Genomic DNA, 19,507 nt, shown 5'->3' with positions numbered 1-19,507 from the left:
CGCTCATTATAGAGGCGGTCCCTAGCGTCATTTACTGTCTTCCGTGTGTTTTGACTCTTTACATAGTTGCGGAAGCTCTGATCTTGCAGGGCTATCTTTTGATTTAGTTGCTGTATCTGCTGCTGCATCTGCTGCATTTGCTGCTGCATGAATGTCTTTAGATCGTCTATTGTTGAGTTTCCTCCTTCATTAGTTTGTAAACTTTCTACACTCTGTTGTGGGGGTGAGGGTGCCCTGACAGGCGAGCAGCCTGCCTTTCGCATCTCTTGCATTTCCGCTATTAATTCGCTTATTTGTTTCTTAAGCTGTCTGTTTTCCTCTCGGGTCTGCTCTTGTTCCTTCCTGATATTATTAATTTCGGCAGTAAGCCTTTTTTTCATTTTCTGTTCGTGTGTTTGTGTTGTTGTTGTTGTGCGGAGCAAAAAGCGCCTTGGGAGGGCCCGCTCCCCAGCTCACCTTGACTCCGCCGCTCTTCTTCTGTTGCTGCTTCGGCTTCACCCAGGACTGCTGGCCGCCCAGGGGTGGGTAGGACTCGTCCCGCTCCCGGCTCCGGCCCTGGCCCTGGTTGCTGCTGCGCCCCCGGCTGCGACTCCTGGATTCGCTCCGGAAGTCACCTTGCCGCTCCTGGTCCTCGTTCCGGAACCAGCGCGGTCTCCGTGCCCCGCCTCTGCTTCGGCTGCGGCCGCGTCGCTGCTGGCTCTGGGGTCCCCATCGCAGTTCGTTGACTGGCTTCAGTCGTTGTGCACAGTCCTTCGTGCCCGCCGCGTGGGAGCCCCCGCATAGCAGGCACTTGGGTGTACATTGATGTCGTTCTTCCGGATCTTTCTGGCCGCATTGTCTGCATGCCTTGATTCCCGGGTTCGGACAGACGTCCGATCGATGTCCGTGTTGGCAACAAACGTAGCATATTTGCCGCGTCGGCCTATAGGGGTAGCACCACATCTCTCGATCCCCCGTATAGTACAAGACTTGCTTGGGGAGGATGGGGCCATCAAAGGTGATGACGACTGTGCTCGATCGGCCTAGCATCCTTGCCGCCAGGATCTTCACCCCTTGTGAGCGGGTTCGTAAATTCGCCTTGAGTTCTTCGGCCGGAGACCCCGGGTCCACTCCGTGGATGACCCCGCGCAGCGTTCCCTCCGGCGCCGCCACGTGTGCGTTGATTCCGTAGCTATGCTCTCCAAACTTCAGTTGCGTGATGCGCCTGATATGTTGAGCAGCGCTTTCGTTATCGGTACTGATTATTATGATATTCGAGCCGGTGCGCAGTCGGATGATGAGATCTTCTGCCTTGTATCCGTGTCCGGTAGCCGCGACCACCGCCCACGCCCCTTGGTGCGTCTGCAGGTTCTTCACTGCCAGTCCTTTCGGCCGAAGTACTACTTTTAAATCATTCCTGGGAAGCGGAGGCAGCCTTCTCCTCGGCGCTCCTTCCCCCTCTCTTTGTTTAGGTGCAGTTGGCGTGCCACCTGTGCTCTTCGCCGCGCCTAGGGAATTTTCGTTCCTTAGTGCTTTTTCCCGCCAAATCTCCTGCTTGGCTTCCACGTTGGCGTTTCTTTTGCCGCTTGGACATGGCTATCTCCCAGTCCGCGTCCAAAACCTTGTTCTGACTTGCCTGTAGCGTTGTTGTCGCTGGGGTGCTGCTTTTTAGGGCTTGAAAGGATGTCATTGGTCCGTGGGCGAAGGTCTCCCCGGTAGCGTCTTGATAGTCTTCGTCCATATTTTCTTGGGTTTCCGCCATAAAATTCGTCTGGTCTTTTAGCGGTGCGCGATATACGCTGGGATTTAGTGCATGGGTCATCGCTCCGTCGCTTCTACCGCTGGCCGAGGCCGGGAGGGCCGCAGAGCCCCGCTACTGTGTTAGGCCTAATAGGCCTAGCTTCGGTCGGCCACGTGGGAGATCTTCAAAACCGTATAAATCCAAAAATATTGGACCCAGCGGTTTGAAAGAGGTGTCCTCGTGGCGCGCTTCGCTTTCGACGTCGTCTCCCACCAAAATGTTGGCAGTCCAGTCGAGTTAACCGGGTCAAAAGTCCCGAAAACTGCAGAGCGCATGTGAAGTGCGTCCGCTCTCCTCGGCTGCTTGCAGCGCCACCGAGTGTTCACGCTTGGTGGACATGTACTAGAATATATATTAGGCACCTAGTGTCCACGCTTTGCGGACGTGCTCTAGATATAAAAACATTCATATTATTGACGTCCTATCAACGTGTAGCACGCCCAAATGATGATCCTTATGATGTACATCTAATAGATGCTCCTTTCATGACATGACGTTTGGATCTTTCCGGCACGTCGAATGGATATTTGTGGTTTACTGGGTGGTGAGAAGACACAGCTTTAATTGTAGCAAGCGCCAACAAGCCCAGCAACAAAGCACTGCATTATACATAACTTATATGAGAAACATACAATCACGTTAGTATACAAACTGTTACTATGAGCTCATGCTTATATATACTCCCTCATTAAGGGCATCCCACAAGTGTTAGTGGGGAACAGTTAATAAACAGTTTTCTCATTAAATTTCATCACTATTTTGCAATTTACAGCAGAAAAACACAAACAAATTTAAGTGAAAAATTTTCTTAACTGAGAAATAACATTGGAACATAAACAACAGCAAAAAGTTGTCAATCGAACAACAAAAAGCTCTCTAGGAGCCAGTAGGTCCCACTTCAGAACCAGAAGCCCAGCAGGTACCAGAAGAGGCTCCTTACAGGGACCATTTCAACCAGCAGCGCAAACCAGAAGGCTTCCTTCTGAGACCAGTAGACAGCACAAAGCCCGAAGGCTTCCTTCTGAAACCAGTAGACCCCAGCACAAAACCAGAAGGCATTCCTTCTGGGACCAGTAGATCAAAGCAAAAAACCAGTTGGTGCACTACAGGGACCGTTTCAGCCAGCGGCAAACCGTAGAAAAAAAAAGCAGGTGCTCATAAAGCTTGCGTTCTGCACAGCTGCATACAGGACGGAGTCCTCGGGACAAACGCGCTGGCATACGGGCTTTGCAGAAAAGATGGCTCGAGCCACACACCTTCTTTATGATCGGCTGCTGATAAAAATGTGTTCTATATAACAAGCAAAAAAAGGCTTGAAATTTGCAAGAAATAGAAAACAAAAAGTTGTATCCGTAATCCACAAGTTTAAAACATTGCAAACCTTGCAGGGAGCAACATATATGCAAAGGAAACTTAGAATTTATTCCAGTACTGGCGTAATTCTTTAAAAAGGTCTGGAAAGTGGTAGAATATGTTCTCTCACTGCTTCAATATCGCCGCTTTCTCCTTTCTTTCACTCTGTCCCTCCGCCCCAACCCGAGTTTTTCTCCTTCAGTCTCCTTTTTTCCCTCTCTCTGATTTCTGATCGTTCTACTTTTTCCTTATGCCCTGAAGCTCTTGCTGTCATTTCTCAGGAACCCTTCGCTTCAGCATTAATTCCCTCCCCCTTCCTCTCACAATTCATCTAATATCGCCCCATTCTCTCTCTTTTCCTCTAATTCCTTCTTTTTTTGTTCTCCCGCATTTCACTCTGCCATGCTGCTTCATTGTTTCATCATATTCTTTTCGTTTTTCAGGTCAACGAAGCCAGTCGTGTCACGGTGCACCGGTTGCAGCTGGACACAAAGCCTCCACGTTCGCCACATCTCTCCACGCTCAATACCCCCGTATTCCTTTCTGTTGAGCCGGCCTTTTTATTTCAAGCCGCTGAAGCAGCCACCAAGCCTGGACAAGATTCACCCTCCCCATTCTATAACACCCTTCCCACCTTTTCCCCCTCACTGGGCCTTTTTCCTCGGAGGCAAGGCGATACTCCACGCCATTGACGAATGCTTTACCCACACGACGACAACTCCTCTAGTTGAAACGTTGGCAAGCACTCTGAGGCTTTCCCCTCCTTTGATGGAAGCCAACAGTCACCGAAAACAAGGAGCGTGTTTTTTTTACATTGTGGTGTTCAGTAATTGGAGATAATAGGGTAATTATATAAAGATAATTGTTTCGAAGCAGAAGGCCTTCTTCACTTTGTGAGTGCAAAGACACCATCTGCACACCCTCTCTTCACCATGTAAACATAAACGTTGCCGCATTACGTTCCATCTTCGCGTTGTTGTCGATCTACTCAGCGACCTCACAGTTGCAGGTTAGCAGTGGACGTGGTTCCTCTAGGACTGCAGTCGACCACGTGGGCCTGCCTGCCGTGCCCGAGGGGTTAACCATCACGCAGGGACCTTCGGCTGCCCAGGGATCCAGGGAGAACCTGCGTGTGAGAGACGTACCTGATGAAGACGATTAGAGCGAAGCCGGCGAGAAGAGGAGAATGGTGTCCGGCGGCCTGCCGTGTTACCCATAAGAGCGGCATTTACTTGACATCTGTTCTGCGTCGTGTTCCCTGCTCCATATAAAACCTGTCCACTTAACACTATATAAAAATGTTTCTTTCATGCAGTTTGGTATCAGCAGTGAAGTGGTGTAACATGTAAATTTAGTGCTCTCGTCACATATGTACAAAGAGCTACAATAACTCCCTCGCGGTTTTATTAACCTGTGTCTCTTAACCGTACTAGCCTTCCCCATGAGCCGGAATGCGAGCGACCGAACAAACAGCTATGTCTTCGTGACCTCAATCACAGTCTGTTTACCGGGTACCTATAGTTGATTACCACGTAGTTATCTATATTTGCCAATGTATGAGAAAATGCGAAACACAAATTTTGTTCCTTCCCCCTTTAAAGGTGCAGTTGTGGAGTTTTGGGGGCCCGCTCAAGCCGATTTAATATAGCCTTTTCCTTGCCTCCTATTGGAAATGAATATTATTTATGTACAACATTTTCGAGTTAAAAACAATGAAGAATATCTACTTCAGCTTATTTTTCTTTCATTTCTACTGCACACGTGTATACGCTCTCATATTAGCCTGATATGTGCGGAGATAGGTGCTATTATGTCTAAATTACTGCAATCTTTTTCTTCGTGCAGTTCAGTGCAATGCGCCCATGCTTTTGAATAAAGCTATCCTTGTTGCATACGCTGCACTGAAGTTCAACAAGGCGGCTTGATTGTACTTCTGAGTTCACTCATACTTTTACATTGACTAGAACGAAGTGTGCCCACTTTGTCGATGAGCTAGCCGTCCATGCTTCGCAATCATGCAGCTCGCGCATCCATCGGCTGACATGTATAACCGGTGGCTGTAGGATCCTTAACAATGCAACGTTCGCTGCATTGTGTGCACGGAGCCGCCGCCAAGTCTGAGCTGATCCAGTTGTGCTTTATTTTCCCTCTTCCACAAGCTGAAAGAAAACACTACAGTCACCTCGCAGACGAAAACTCCTTTCAGTGATCGACAGCGTACGTTTGCGTGACGCACTCTGTAGCTGGAAGACGTCAAGCTGAACGAAACAATTCCCAGCACGGTTTGAAGGGCGTGTTTGTAGTATTCATCTGCCAAAAGCACCTATTGGGGTTGGGAGAGTAAAGTCGTGGGTGCTCTAAACGCGCATTCAAAAGTGGCGCTGCGTGGCACGGAGAGTCAAAGTCCACGGCAGCAGCAAGACGGCGCGGCACAAACTTCAGTTTCGGTTTCGGTTATTTTTTTTTTTAGCTAGCACGGCTTGTTCATGCACTGCCAAAGGCTGACATCCGGGACATGCTGCCCAACTTCAGGTGGCTTCACTTTCGGGCGCCCGATGCGGCATCCAAGTGGTTCTGCCGCCTCTAAAAAGGCACCTAGGCAAGGATAACGTGCGCAGCGCTCCAAGCGGAAATTACCTTTTTTTTACCTCAATTTTAATACACAGGCGGCATAGGCGTTTAACACCCTCTCTTCTAGTTCACTTTACCCGCGCATAACACTCGACACGACCACCGACGACCACACGACGACCACACGAGACCCACTAAAGAACGCAACGGCTGCCACGCCGCTGCTAACACAAGAAGGCAAAAACAACATTCGATCATGCTGCTGCCGCCGCTGCTGAAGCGGCGCTGTAAGCGGTTTTGAGATTAATTAATTTTCTACAGGAAATATATCGAAAGAATAAAGTTGAAATACATGAGAAGGAATTAAGGGTACATCAACTGTCCAGGTACAAAAAAAAATTAAGGCAAGGTTGTTCTCTATCACCGCTGCTGTTCATGCTTTATATGATAAGTATGGAGAGAAGGCTACAAGGAAGCAATCTAGGTTATGATCTGTGCCGGGTTCGAACCCGACCGCGGCGGCTGCGTTTTTATGGAGGAAAAACGCTAAGGCGCCCGTGTGCTGTGCGATGTCAGTGCACGTTAAAGATCCCCAGGTGGTCAAAATTATTCCGGAGCCCTCCACTACGACACCTCTTCTTCCTTTCTTCTTTCACTCCCTCCTTTATCCCTTCCCTTACGGCGCGGTACAGGTGTCCAACGCTATATGAGACAGATACTGCGCCATTTCCTTCCCCCCAAAACCAATTATTATTATTAGGTTATGATCTGTCATACACATTAGGCGGAAAGGTTGTTGAGCAACGACTACCGGGTTTAATGTATGCGGACGATATTGTACTGTTAGCAAATAACCAGGAAGATTTGCAAACTTTGGTGAACTTCTGTGGAGACGAAGGAGACAGTCTAGGTTTCAGTTTTAGCGCAACTAGGTCAGGTGTGATGGTTTTCAACGGCACAACTGATCAGGAGCTTACAATACAGGGCCATGAAATACCCAGAGTGGCCGAATACAAATACCTCGGGGTATGGGCAAACAAAGGGCATATGTACACGGAAAAGCACGAACAGTCTCTCATAGCAAAAGGGCGAAGAGATGCCGGGATAATGAAACATGGGGCCTTGTGAGGGTACAACAGGTATGAAGTCCTCAGAGGTATTTGGAAAAGAATAATGGTGCCGGGGCTTACTTTCGGGAATGCGGTTCTATGCTTAAGAGCTGAATTTCAGTTGCGATTAGAAGTAAATCAGAGAACTGTTGGAAGATTAGCACTACAGGTGCGCACGGGAAAACCACAAACGAGGCAGTACAGGGGGATATGGACTTGGCAACGTTCGAAGCGCGGGAAGCTCATAGTAAAGTACTATACGAAGAACGCCTGGGGAAATTGGACGCTAACAGTTGGGCAGGTAATGTATTTAAATACCTGTACAGAAAGAGCGATGACACACAGTGGCGGAAACGAACTAGAAAGCTGACCAGTAAGTTTGCCAGGGATGAGGAAGGAGAAAGAAAGAGCATTAAACGGCAGGTTAAAAACGTCGAAGGTAAAAATTTGACACGTTCAATGGAAAAGAAGCATAGTGTAGAACTATATCGATGCTGGAAAAGGCAGATCAGGAAGGAAACGTTTTATGATAACTCAAGGGGCAGTGCCCTCCTCTTTGAAGTATAGGTCAGGGAGTCTTAGAACGTTCAGCTACAAAAAGAAATTTAACGAAGATGACACATGTGCTGTGTGTGGTAAATCTGTAGAAACAGACCACTTTTATTAAAACGTGGCGCCCAATACGCCGCAGCTCACATACTGCTAGGGCTGTGAGATTGTGACTGTAGACAACAGTGCTATGCAATAGCTGCGTTACTTGAGTAAAGTTAAATTTCATATGTAGAGCTTAATCCCTTCAGTCAAGAACAACCGTCCACTAGAATTAAATTTTAGTTTTTAGATTTCTATAAGGAACATATCCAACAGCTCAGAAAAAATTCCCACCGTCGCAGATACCTTGATGTGTGAATATTTAAATTTTCAAATGCGAATAATAAGAAAAAAATACCTTGCAATATCGAATGGAGTGTACGTTTTCTAAAAAAACAATTTAAAAATATAAACGTGCAAACATTGTTCCAAGTTCTTTTTCAAAATAGTATCCCACCTTTCGAACGAAAATATACAAAACTATACTGACTCTACCATACTAAAAAAAAACATGATGTCCTTAGAAATGTATATTGCTTGATTGAACAGCATTAACTGCATGCAATAGGTGATGTAGACACGCAGAATGAGTAACCATATGAAACCATGAATTCATACAATGCAACATTTAAAGGTAAGAGGATGGATAGTAAAACCTCATGAATTCGGACATCAAGGGACTGGAAGAAATTCCCAAATTATCCGAAGGTTGAGTTATGAATAGCCCCTTGCCTCCATTCTTCTCGAAGCTGGTTCATAGTTCATACCACAGTCATGGATTGTGTAACAAACACATACATCATGATCAATAGACAAAAACAAGGTTTCCATTTTTGGACAGAAAATTCTAAATAATTAAATGTAAATATAATAATGTTACACTTCATTCAGCAAAAAGTCACCTTCTGTTACCGCAAACATAAAAATAGAATAGACGTCATGGTGCGAGTTAAACCCATGTAGCAACAGATACTGTTCAGCCAGCCGGTGTGAGCTGTGTTATACACATGAAAAATAATGACAAGCTCCAATGCCCAGCCATGACAAACCACACTGCACTGTGTACATTGAATTAGCAACTGCAGTGAAATGCACATTAAATGTGGCTTTCATTTCAGAGCAGTCGACATATAACGGATTAAATTGCCACCCTGAATGTCTGGCTGAACAGTAATAAAAGCTGTTGCTGCAGATTTGGTAGAGATGCTTCATCATAATGTCCCAAATGTGACTAAAGCAAAAACAAGAAACAGCAGAGAAAATAAACAAAATAATGAGACATGCACTCGCATGGTACTGTAACAAGAAAGACAAGTAAGGCTAGACATTTCTTAAAGTTTCTATAGCACCAGAATGGAGATTAAGGATGGGCCACCAATGGCCCATTCATCCAATGGCTACTTATTGCACGGAATGTATTTTTGTTTACAACACCTTGCTCCATGAAAATCTTGAAAAATTGGGGGAAAAAAATATTCTCCTTCCACTGTGCTCTATCAAATGATAACAAGGTGTCCTGTATAATCATACCCTTCTTTATGCTTATACCATGTTGCCCCATGGTATCTTCAACAATAACCCTCATCGATGCTGCAAGTATCTATGCTTTTGATGGATGGGCCAATCATTATGCACACCATTTCGTCCATAGACAACAGGCACTAAGGCCTATAAAAAGTTAATTCACAGGCTATGAACATCAGGACAAAGCATCCATGAAGGCAAGGATTTATATTGAAGGCTTCTTCCTGTGGTAGCATGTATTCCTTTGGCTTGTCAATATTAGCCTCCAAAATTAACAGAGAAAAGCAGTGTAAGTGAATAAAAACTGCACTGCCATAAACAGCGATGCTTAAATTCTTTCTTTATAAATGACTGCATGTTGGACAACACACAAAAAGTACCCAGAACCATCCATCAGTTACAGAGAAAAAAGGATATGAAAGAATGTGGACAAGAAAGAAATATCAGCAGACATTATGCTTATGATACAACTATTTAGCTTATACTATGGCTGGAAATCAATGCCTTGTGCAGCCCTAGGTTGCAGCTCACTTATGGAGGTCAGTGGCTGTAGCTCTGGACATGGGAGATGGGAAGCAGGGGGCTTGGCTTATGCCAAAACATGGTGACAATTTCGAAAAATTTCGATCAAATGAGAGTCTTTAATGCGCTCTGACACCGTATACCACATGGGTGTGCTTGCATCTAACTTCCATCGAAATGTAGTGACCGTTGCCAGGATTTCATTCGACAACATTGCACTCAGCAGCCAAACAAAAAAGCCATTGAACCAGTACAGCAGTTTGCATCAATATCCATGTTTCACATGTTGCCAGGTTGCTGCTTCTATTTGTTCACTTGTGAGAAAAGCGTTTCTGGCCTTGCAATGAAATAGGTACCGGATGTTGCATACACATTTGAAGATTTGCATGCACTGGAATGTTTGGCTCAGGTGCGTTCATGAAAGTCGACAGTTGTGCATAACATTGAAGTAATTGCAATCAAACTCCTCCCGAGCACGGGAGCTGGCTACAAACAAGGACATTTTTTGAAGCTCCTGGCTGCGCAGAGCTACATGTTGATTGCAGTTATGGCTAAACATGGTTGACAGTGCACTGAAAAAACCCGTTTCATTACATCTGCAGAAAATTGCATTGTGTTGCATTTCAGGGGGTCTTATGTCTCCCAATTTTCTAGAGGCTGTTTCACCATGTGGAAGTTATGTTTCATTTGCTTGTTTTGGAATCTGTTTCACATTGTGGAATTCCTTGAAAGCACTCTCTAAAGCAAGGCCTGGTAGCATTCCAAGCACACTCTGAGTGCCTCTGATGCTCTATAGAAATATCTGTATATTTATGCAATGTTTTGGGTCTAGTAGTAAGCATATCTGCTTCCTCTAGTGCTGCATACAGCTCTGGGCAGACAAAGGAGTTGACAGGTACCGTTTACTTGATCTGTGTTTTGTACTTGTCATTACAGTGTGTGAAAGGCCCAACAATGGGAAGTTTCGTGGGGCGATAATTTTCAAGAGAAGTGAGTAGCGCTTTCTGCTTTACCTGGTCCTGTGGAAACAATGCGCTGGTGTTAACGTGACCAGCAATGAAAACCAAACAGGAAATTGTCATGTGCGTGTAACAGTACTATCCTCTCTCGTGCAAGTATCGCTAATCTCTCCCCTCAGTTTCCACCAATTGGCCCATTCTATGAAATGAAAAGTCTTCCAGACACAAGTACAAGGCTGACGTGACATGCAAGTTTAATACACTTGGCATACCACGCCATCTCTAATCAGGTACGTACTTGTGCAAAGAGAATAGGTCACAGCGAAACTCGTCCAAACAATAGTAATAATACCATACCAATAACAGAGAAAAATGACTAGATCTTTTATTTCAGTGTAATAAATCTCAGTGTGAACAGCAGATCACACCTCAAAAGATAACACATAGTTAAGGTGATGACAAGAAGGATAGAAAGTGAACCATTTGAAAAGTTTCCGCAAAAAACTGAATATACTCTGTATGTCAGGCAAGCATTGCCAGATATTTTTTTTTCAGGGGATAAATTTCTGCACAGTAATAATCTGGCACTGAAAGAGAAGAAATTCCCCAAGTATTTAGGAATTTCCGAAACAAAATTCAAACTTTGTAAAGCAGAAATGGGAGACGCTTAAACATACAAAAATGGTAAAGTAAAAAGCGCCTCAGTAGTGATCTGGTATCTCTCTGTATCCTCTTTCTTATCCATCTGCTACAGAGTACAATAGCAACTCACCACAAAACACACCTTAACCCTTCGACACGTTATGTGCACAACAGCACATAAAGCAAACTCGCAGCTTTTTCCGAGAGTGGGCTGCATCTAGTAGCCTTTCTTTGTTTTGAGGTGAACTTCACATCCTTCATAATGCAAATGCGCTAGATTTTTTTTATGCCATACAGTGAATGCAGTGAATATTTTGTGAAACAGTGAGCGGTATAGCATATCGTCCGCCATTCTTCTGCAAAAATAGTTTGCCACCATTTTAGCATAACTTTTTGCCTCAATTTCAAATGTAATGCGCACCTTCGAAATAGAAATTATTTTCATGGACCTTCGGGAGTTTACCTTCTAAGTCAAAGCATATTTATGTCGCTATTTTAGTCAATTACGACACTTTGTATAAAATTTCGGACCTTCTTGCCATATTATGTTTGATTTTTGCGGTGGAAAACTGACATGCTGTCTTCATAAAAACCTGAATATATTATTTAGGTTGAAAAATATTCCATTTCAATTAAACAAGAAATGGTGCATTCCATACATAACCATTTTCGTTGCAAACGATACAGTGTAACTGTGAGCTAACACCGCCCAACAAAGTGAAAACATCGATGCCAGTTAAAACTTTATCATGTGCATACATATCGAGCTGCACTCTAGTAATACCACATTGCATTTGTCAAATTTTTCACACAGCAGTAATGCAACCAGATCATGGGGAATAATTTTTAAGTGTGCAGTTCTGGTTGCTGCTCATATAAATGTTAATTACCCTAACTTACGGAAACGACTACTGATATACAAAATGAACACTTGGCATATTTCTCCGAACCAACCAACAAAACATCTGTCCTCTATTGTGACACTAGTGAGGGAATGCAACCACACACAGTAGTACTCTTGAAGGTACAACGCTGAGCAGTGCAACAAGTGATGCCAGAAATATTTTCTGGGGGTGGGGGTGCTAAAACTCACACAAATGGCAAACAAAAGAGTGCCAGTACTGTGGGGTTTAGAGTACAGAACACAAATAAAGGGCATTAGAACTACAACAAACAGTCAGTATGTCAATACCACTTTTCGGCAGCAGGTGTAACAAAATAGTCATGGGAAGCAACGAACAACGCACAGGAATAAACAAAATGGAATCTGAAAACACACTGAAAGATTTCTCACCACAGTGCAGTGAATGTTTCTAAAAGCACATCAGCTGAACAGCTTATAATGAATTGCAGCAATTACAACACTGAAATCAGTGGTGACAGACCGAATAGACTTCTTATCATTAACACCCAATGTAAATATGACAAGGCTAGCTTCAGTAATATGTGCAGCTTACAAAGAAGCTTACTCAAACCACAATTTCAGCACAAGTGCTATTAAAACATAATTCTTAAAGCCTAAAAACAAAAGCAAGCCACGTAATCTTGAGGCTCAAGTTTTTTTCTTCCCCCTCATACATTTTCCTAGCACTATTAAAATGCCAAATTGAAAACACAACACATCTGAAGTTTTCAATTTTGACGCTAAGCAAACTAAGCTGCAGTGATAAACGGCAGTACTCCAAAACCATTTTTAAAAATTTAGGGGTCATCAATTGGACTGATGTGGAGGGCATGTGATAGCCTTTGCTTTTCATTCACCAATGTATTACATTAATAATAATAATAATTGGTTTTCGAAAGAAAGGAAATGGCGCAGTATCTGTCTGCAGTATCTGTCCCGTATATCATTGAAAACCTTAACTGTGCCGTAAGGAAAGGGATAAAGGAGGGAGTGAAAGAAGAAAGGAAGAAAGATGTGCCGTAGTGGAGGGCTCCGGAATAATTTCGACCACCTGGGGATCTTTAACGTGCACTGAGATCGCACAGCACACGGGCGCCTTAGCGTTTTGCCTCCATAAAAACGCAGCTGCCGCGGTCGGGTTCGAAGCCCGGAACTCCGGTTCAGTAGCCGAGCGCCCCAAACACTGAGCCACTACGGCACGGCAATGTATTCCATTCCGATTCTATTTTTTCACTCACCAACACTCCAATCATGATTACATTCCAATTATGCTAAATCTGTCACAATATTATATTGCAGAAATGCCATCTCTAAAAACACAAGTACACTTGGGACAACAAAATTCAACAGAGAGTCAGGCCACATTTTTTTCCCCATCTTCATCATAAACCTGAGAACTAGTACCAGCAATAAATATATTAGACACACTGCCGCTGAATGCTTTTCTTCAATGGGAAGTGATGCCACCCCATATGTCAGATTATTTTTTTTTTCGTTCACGCAAGTCTGGAAGTCCAATATACTTGTGGCTCTAGAAGAAGAAATGGAATAGCCCAGTACCAGTGCAGTACAAGGGCATGTGTCAGTGTCTCCTTCAGGCAAGGAGCGCGTCAACATTAAAGAATGGCTGCAAATCAAACTAGCTACCGACATAGCTTAAAAAGGAACACTTGTCACAGGTCACCTAGCTAGCATGCTGCCAGCTGGTTGTCGACAGGACAGCTACCAAAATGCGTTCCAAAGGGCACCAGAGAACTCAGCTGTTCCTTTAGTGTCCTGGCTCTTTGTGGTGTTTTAAACTGCACTTAAATGAGAACGCCTTAGAGCACAAGTCACAATGGAATGGTTTTTCATGCCTGTGGGACCGCACGTGCTCCATAAGGGTTAGCTTTTGTTCAAAGGCCATGGGGCACAGCTGGCACTAGAAAGGCTTCTCACCAGTGTGAATGTAGACGTGTCTTACCAAAGTATCTTTTCTAGAAAAGGCACTGTCACGAAAACTGCAACGGTATGGATGATCACTTGTATGGGTGCGCAGGTGTCTGACCAGGCTGTCCCTTGTTGCGAACGCGCTATCCCAGTTACTGCAATGATACGGGCGTTCGCCTGTGTGGGTGCGAATATGCGCTACAAGGTCAGATCTCTCCTGGAAAATCTTGCCGCAGTGGGTGCACTGGTGAATTTGCTTGCCTGTGGGCTTGTCCCAGTGAGTACTCATGCTTGTACTAATGGATGGCACACTGTGGTTGACAGGGTGCTTTTCATCAGGTGGACTTTGTCCAGGAAACATGCAAACGTTGTGGTCTCCCATGACTGATCCTGCATTTCAAAACCACAGCACTTTCATCAAAACCTTGCGCCCAAGATGCCACAGCTTGCTTAAAACTAGTGAAGAAAAGCCATATTTAGTATGCAGAGTCTAGGCCGCTCAGTCGAGAAGAACTGTCCAGTGAAAGTAAATCTTCAAACTTTTTGGGTTTATGTCAGGGACATGGCAACATAGCAAAGAAATAATTCCCACCAACTTCGATGCCCAATTATTAGGAGTCTGCAAATATTTAAATTGCAAATATGAACAAAAAATTTTAGGATATAAATAAGCAAACATTGCACAGACTTCTTTTTTAAAAAAAAGTGTATAGCCTTTGCAACCAAAAGATAAAACACTATACTGACTCAGCACTACACAATATAAAATGGTGTGCACAGAACTGTATATTGTGTGATTAGAAAGCATTAACCCAGGTTTTTAATAATTTCATGATTTCCAGCTCTGATCCTTTTTATGTGTAAAGAAGGAGAGATCAAGCTAACAGAAACAGTACTTAAAAGGATACCATAGGTGATGTGATCACGCAACATGAGAAACAAAATGAAATCAATGAATTCATATGAAGAAACAATTAAAGGTAACATGATGGGTAGCAAAACCTAATTCGAATTTCCAGGGATTGGAAGATACTACCAATTTATCCAAAGCTGGAGTTATAAAATGCCCTCTCCCACATCACTGAAAAAAAAATTGCGGTAAATCCTTGAGAGGAGGCTCACAGTGCAAACAGTGATAAGCCCGTGACAAATGTGCAGTTTCGGCATACTGGAAGAACAACACAGACACAATTGTTTCCCTAAAGTCCTCACAAATCAGTTTTCCTTTTCCTATTAATAATATGTTAAGTTGCAGAGGTATTTCTCACATATTGTGAGGCATATTTTGGGAATATTTTCTGGATGCAATAATTTCTAGGGCCTGATACGTCCAATATATTGGTTCAGTTGGATCCAGTGAGGTTCAAGTGGTCGGTTGGCTACAACACAACTGGAACCAATTCGAACATCCAAATGGAACCAGTTGGAATGTCCAATTTGTTCCAAACAAAATTCCCAAACTTTTTTTTTTTTCACTGTGGATAGTGTAGCAGGGGGTGGTAGAAAGTTAGATGGCCTGATGAGATTCAGAAGTTTGCGGGCATACAGTCGGCACAGCTGGCAAAGGACAGGGATAATTGGAGAGGCATGGGAGAGGCCTTTGGCCTGCAATGGTCATAGTCAGGCTGCTGCTGCTGATGATGAAAAGATGTGTTCTCATTCTGTGATAGTTTGAAGCAGGTGGTCACGCATCATGTTCACAGCTCGTGTGATGTGACCAACCCACCTGCAGAAATTTGCTAAACATCCAAGCCAATCGGTGCCCGCGTGATAACGGTCGACCCGATGAATGACAGAAACAAATGCCTTTGTACAGTTTACCAGACACTTTAAACTTAATGTTTGGATAATTTGCCCAGATATTTTGGTTCTGCCATGAAACGAAAGTCAGCACAATGTTCGATTGCTGCTGACTAAATATTTCAAAATTTTTGAAAATTAGAAACTCTCAGATACTAAATTCTTGAACTGAGTACGAGCCGAACAACAAACATGTTCAATTCGAAATAGAAATTTCGAATATTTACACTCCCACCCTTATTTTCAATATCGACATCCTCTCATAAGTCTGTATCTGACGCAACTTCAAGGCCTCAAACCGTTCCGACTCATTCCTGTCACTAGAGTACCATTTTAGAACTAAGGTATCAAAACAAGCAAATGAAAGCACACATGAAGTACTCTTGCCAGAGCTATTATTAATATTATTAAAGAAGATTATTAATGTATAGGGGAGTTTAACGTCCCAAAGCAACTCAGGCTATCAGGGAGACTCTAGTGAAAGGCTTCAGAAATATCGACCACCTGGGGTTCTTTAACGTGCACTGACATCACACACTACACCTATTAATAAACAAGAGGCACACATCAAAAACTTTTTCGTTAATTTTACAAGACTGGCTTGAGACGGTTCTCAAAGCCTGCTGCAATGGGTACCATATATATAGGTAGCAGCCATTTTCAGCAAAAAAATTCACAGCAGTAGTAAAAACAGACACAAATTTAATGTGCGCACATGAATAAACTGTGACTGGAGGGATTAAAAGGTGCACAGTTGTGAAGTGAAATTTTTTTCTTTTAATTCTGCATACAGTTCGCATTTCACCTGGCAAAAAGCGCATGTTACCGGCAGACCGTAAGAGTGCAAAACCCTCCTATCTCAAAGCTGGTTCATACCTCGTCGCATACCAAACTAACATACACTTAGTAATAGACGTAAACATAGTTTCCATGCTCAGACACAAACTTTTTAAAAATTACACTTAAGGATAAGGACAATTTATAAAATTACAGGCAAAGATGAGGACGCTACAGTTCATTCCGCAGACACGTGCTATTAACACAAACCGAAAAATGGAATTGACGTCAAGGTTTGAGTTAAACTCATGTAGCAACACATACTGGTTACCCAGGTGGTGTTAGTAGTGCTATACACATAAGAATATCATCAGACTTCTATGTGCACTTTGAATTAGCAACCAATTATGGCTTTTGCTCAAGAGCAGGTAAAACAGAATAGGTTAAAGTTCCACACCGAAAATCTGCTTGAACAGTAATAAAAGTTGTTGCTGTAGCTTTGGTAGAGATACTTCATAAAGCCTCAGACATGACTCAAGCAAAAACAAAAAACAGCAGAGAAAATAAACAAAATAATCAGAAATGTGCATGGTACTGTAACAACAAAGTCAAGTAAGGCAAGACATTTCCAAAAACTAAAAGCCCTTTAGCACCAGAAGTGAGATCAAGGATGGTTCACCACACATGCATCCATTCAATGGCTACTCACTGCACAGAACGTATTACTTTTACTGCACCTTCTTAATTCAGCAAAAATCTTGAAATATTACGGAAAAAAATATTCTGCTTGCTCTATCAAATGACAACAAGGTGACCTGCATACTTATATCCTTATTTATGCTTAGCCCATCTTGCCCATGGTATCTTAAACAATAGCCATCATTGATCTCCCAGTATCTGTGCTCTCAAAAAATGGGGCATCATGCACCCCGCTTTGTCCGTATAGACAACGTTCTGAGGCCTGTAAGCAAGCTCTTTTACAGACTATGAACATCAGGCCATTGAGGCTATGAGGGTTGGGAAGATTTGTAATTGCAGGCTTCTTCATCTGGTAGCATGTATTCTTTGGCTCATTGATATTAGCCTGCAAAGTTAAGAGAGAAAAGCAGGATAAGTAAAATAAAAACTGCAATGCCCTAAGCAGCGATTTTAATATGCTTCCTTTATAAATGACTGCATGTTTGACAACACATAAAAAGAACTTGGGACCATCCATCAGTTAGAGTCAAAAGATATGAAAGAATCTGGACAAGAAAAATATGCAAACAGGCACTGTGCTCAGCAACTACTCAGCTTATACTATGGTCACAAATCTGTGCCTAGAGCAGCCCTAGGCTGCAGCCAACATTTGGAGGTGTGTGGTTGTAACTCAGACTTGGGAGATGGGGAGCAGTGGGGCTTAGTTTCTGCCAAAACAAGGTACCTATTAGTTTCCAATAATTTGTTACGTTGGTTTTCTTTGATGTGCACCGACACCACACAGCACATAATTTCTTTGTATTCAACTTCTTTCACAATGTAGCCACAGTAGCCAGGATTTAATTGCACTTGGCAGCCAAACGCCACAGCCACTTTGCCATCGCGGCAGTTTGCATATGTGTTTTATCGCATACCACACCACCCCTAATAAGGAACATACTAGCAGGAAGACAGGACACTATGAACAAACATGTACGACATGAACAGAGCGAAACATGCCAAATGTGTTTCTTTGTTGCATCCAGTTCTCTTCGTGCAAGTACGTACCTTAATAGAAATGAGCCCGCTCACCCAAACAGAAGTATTAAAGGGGCTGTGAAGGGTGCTCTAATAAAGTTGTTGCATGCATGGGATATTGAAGCACGTGACTCCAAGAATAGTGTTTAGCAAGGCATATTTAAATGTGCTTTGTAGAGGCTGAGTTATCTGTAGTTAAATTCGAATTTCAGCGCCTTTCCCTCTCCTCTCATCACTTTTTGCACGCTGGAATGTAGGCGCTCTTTTGCCGACCCCCTCTGAGAGCGAAGCTTCCCAACCCACAGGAGCCAAGCGGCTTATTGGCCGTGGCCACTGTAGCTGCCTGACGTCTGCAAGAGTCTAACCAATGGCCACCTCTCACGTTGTATACGCAGATGCAGGGGACGCAGAAGGGTGCGAGGATAACAAGTCGCCGGGAAGGGCTCGCCAACTTTGACGCGCGATTGTGGGTCGTCTGCTGCGAGTAGGACAGTATTATTTGGCTCGTTTTCATGGCAACACAGAGCAGTGATTAAGCGAGTTGATCTGCTCTCCTCGGAAGACATTTCGGAGCCCCTTTAATACCACAGCACTACCCGAAAAAAATGACCACATCTTCTATTTAGCTTAAAGAATGGTGCGAATAGCATATCTCGCCTCAAAAGATAACACAGTGTTAAGGTGATGGCTAGACTGATGTCAAGTGAATAATTTGAAAAAGTGTAGGAAACTGGTCACAATGTACTCAGCATGTCAGGCAAGCATTGTCAGATTTTTTTTCCAGAGGATAAATGTTTCCACAGTAATTATCTGCCACTGAAAGAGAAGCAATGCATCAAGTATTGACGAATTTCCGAAACATAGTTCAAATTTTGTCAAGCAGAAATAGGAGATGCTTAAACGTAGAAAAATGGTGAAGCATAAAGTGCCACAATAATGATCTGGTATCTCTGTGTATCCTATTTTTTACCCTTGTCTGCTACAAAGTGGAATAGCAAATCGCTCTAAAATACACTTTAACCTTTTGACACGTTATGGGCACGAATGCATATAAAGCGAACTCAGTTTTTTCAGAGAGTGGACAGCATCTAACAGCAATTTCTTTGTTTCAGGTGATTTTCGAATCCTTCAAGTTACAAATAAGCTAGATTGTTTATGCCACATAATGAATTATTTCACAAAACAGTGAACGGGGTAGCAAGTAATCTGCCATTTTTCTGCGTACATATTTTGTGGCCAGTTGTAAAACGATTTGTTTACTCTCAACGTCAAGCGTAATGTGCACTTGCAAAAAAAATTTATTTTCGCGACGCGTTGCATGTTCACTTTA

This window comes from Amblyomma americanum, unplaced genomic scaffold, assembly GCF_052857255.1.
Source record: "Amblyomma americanum isolate KBUSLIRL-KWMA unplaced genomic scaffold, ASM5285725v1 scaffold_428, whole genome shotgun sequence".
NCBI lineage: Eukaryota > Metazoa > Arthropoda > Arachnida > Ixodida > Ixodidae > Amblyomma > Amblyomma americanum.
This window is presented reverse-complemented; position numbering follows the sequence as displayed.